Here is a 3,119-nt window from a genome sequence, read left to right as displayed (position 1 = left end):
CACTTTCAATCAAAACACCATCTTGAAAGATACAAAATTGTCCGTTGTCTTCTTACCTCCTTTTAGTTTGGTATTTTCTGTAGTTTCCAAGACGCTAATAAAGTTAATGTTCGTGTGACCTTCTGGCGTCCCTAACATGATTTAACGACCAACTTCGTAGCCAGACCGACGGCTTTACGTGCATTCCGAAAAATGGTGTAATTTTTTACATACATGTGCTTTTCAACCTTATTATTTTTCAATCTCAACATTCAAACTCAAAAGTTTTGATTATTAATTTCTTTGTTTAATCAGTCTAACAGGAGTAAATTATCTTAGACAATGAATAAATTATTATAACTCCTTCTTACCATTTAAAAGAGCTTAAATAAGTCTATAATAGATTTAATATGCTCATAACAGATAGAGAAGCTTAGAATAGGTGCAGAGCAGGTCTGGATTCCCAGATTCTTTCGAAGAAATAGACTCAAAAATGAAAATCCACATACGAATAATGTAACAGTTAATATTCCCGGCGTTTTCGATCAAAATGTGACCTTGACAGCGAATTTATTTCACATTCACTTATTAAAAATGGTCGGTTGTGCCCATTATCTTGCCAACAATATCGTGTTAGTTTTTCCATAATTTTAAAGATGCTACAACAATTGACTTTACACAATGATGCATTCTCATACTTTTCCTTGACCACCACGCTTTTAGTTCGTTAAATCTCAGTGTTGCATGTTTTTGCAGTTGTTAATCTTTAGCTGAATGTCACCGTTCACCTGTCAACTGTCATTTTTTAACTCTCCGCCTTAATTTAACATAACTGTCCGATGTCAAGATTAATAATTTCTTCCTGTATACAGTGAATTCCTTGTAAAAACTTATTAATTTTCAATGTTAAAGTGTTTAATTATTTTTGTTTAATAAATTTATCATTCATTAATATCTATCATCATCATTGGTGCTACAGCCCTATAAAAGAGCCTCGACCTTCCCAAGTCTTTTACGCCAGTCAGTTCTATCCATTGCCAACTGTTGCCAGTTTGCTGCGCCTATTTGTCTACCATCCTCATCTACACCATCCCTCCATCTGAGTTTTGGCCTACCCCTACTTCTACTTAACACAGGTTGCGACATAAGGATTCTTCTAGGAGGGTTGTTCTGCTGTGATCTTGCCAGATGTCCTGCCCATCTTAGTCTTCCTATTTTTATAAAGGATACTACGTCTTTACCACCAAATATATGTTTATATCTGTGATATATCTCGTAGTTGTACCTCCTTCTCCAAACACCATTTTCACAGATGCCACCGAATATTCTTCTCAGGATCCTTCGTTCAAATATAAGCAGGAGATTTTCATCTCCCTTGGAAATGGTCCATGTCTCCGACCCATATGTCAACACTGGTTGTTAAAGGGGTTTGTATATGGTTATTTTTGTTTTTTGGCTTAAGTTTCTGCTTCTCATATGTCTACTTAGTCCAAAATAGCATTTGTTTGCTAGGATTATTCTTCGCTTGATTTCTTCCGTCATGACGTTCTCCTTGGTGATCAGGGAGCCTGTATGTGAATTTGTCCACCACTTCAAAGGTAGAATTATCAACCGTGAATTGGTGGCCGATGTTTCTGGCTCTATTGTTGGGTGTTGATGCCATTATCTTAGTTTTATCTTCATTAACTAGCAGGCCCATATTTTTTGAGGCGTTTGACATTAATATTCTATTTACATTAAATAGCCATACATGCCAAATAAACTATCAGTTTAAATGATTTTTAAAATCAAAATTGCTCTATCTTAAAAGCTTTAACACTACACGACGTCTAAAGCAGCCATAAATAAGTCAAGAATAGATTCAACATGTCTACAACCTATAGAAAACTTTTGAACACGCAGAGAATAGATCCGAACACATTCTGGAATTCTTCAAGAGTAGTAAATTGACTGATTACAACTACGTACGAATGCCACAATAAAAAATACTTGTCAACTGTCATCTTAAATGTCATGTGTCAATCTATTTCCTTTAAAAACTTCTAGAATGAGTTCAGAACAGCTCTACGCCAGCTTGAAGCTTTGTTATCTGCTTAGGAGAGACCAAAGTTTTTGTAGGCAAATTTTCAAAAACATCCATAAACAAATAAAGATCAGCTTCAACATGTCTAAAACTTAGAAAAAAACTTTGAACACGCACAGAATAGGTCCTAATAGGTTCTGGACTTCTTCAAGAGAAGTAGATTAACATCAAAGTTACAAAACAAATTCACAAAATTTTAAGATATTTTAGAATCGTCGTAAGGCCTTAAATAATCACACTATAAAACAAACGATCAACTTAAACGATTTAGAAAATAATGTCAATTACAAAAACTCAAAAATTATTCTTGCACCACCATAAGTAACGTATTTCCTGTGAAATTTTTGAGAATACTTTTACATTATTGTGCACTAATTGTACAAAACGGTTTTAGTACAAAAATCGTGTGAAATAAACCAAAAAATCTTACCCGACTGTCATTAAATCTAAGAACACACATTTCGAAAAAGATTCAAGCTATTCAAGATTTTTTAGATCACAGAATTTCCTAGACTTCTAACTTATATGCATTTCCATCTTGATTTCATTTGTACTATACTTCCGATTGCATCATTTCTTGACAAAACACGTTTTTATGTAATGAATTCGGGCATTTGCAATATATGTAGTTGTCATAAATGAATACAAAATGGAAACGATCAACGATTAGTTTTAGCGGTTCGTATATATATTGTTTAAAAAAATACATAAAAGCTGATCAACAAAACAGTTTTTGTTGCATCACATGGAAATAATTTCAGTCTCTTAAGTTGTACATCAAAAATAAAAAAACTGGGAATAATTTCTATACCAAACTGTCCACAACGTTCTACGATGCCTTCAAATAGTCATTTATACGTCATAATAAAGTTTAGTAATGACATATCTCCTTTTACATAACATTTACTTAATCCTTTATACGCCCTGGTTCAATAATGACTCGCTATCTCACTCTAATATCACTATTTAGTATCTCTGTTTCTGTTCATCTTAGCCTCGTATTTCACTATTGACCTGTTTCCCTATTTACTCTTTCCTTTGACTCTGAGATAGCGCG

The sequence above is a fragment of the Diabrotica undecimpunctata genome, chromosome 5, assembly GCF_040954645.1.
Source record: "Diabrotica undecimpunctata isolate CICGRU chromosome 5, icDiaUnde3, whole genome shotgun sequence".
Classification (NCBI taxonomy): Eukaryota; Metazoa; Arthropoda; class Insecta; order Coleoptera; family Chrysomelidae; genus Diabrotica; species Diabrotica undecimpunctata.
This window is presented reverse-complemented; position numbering follows the sequence as displayed.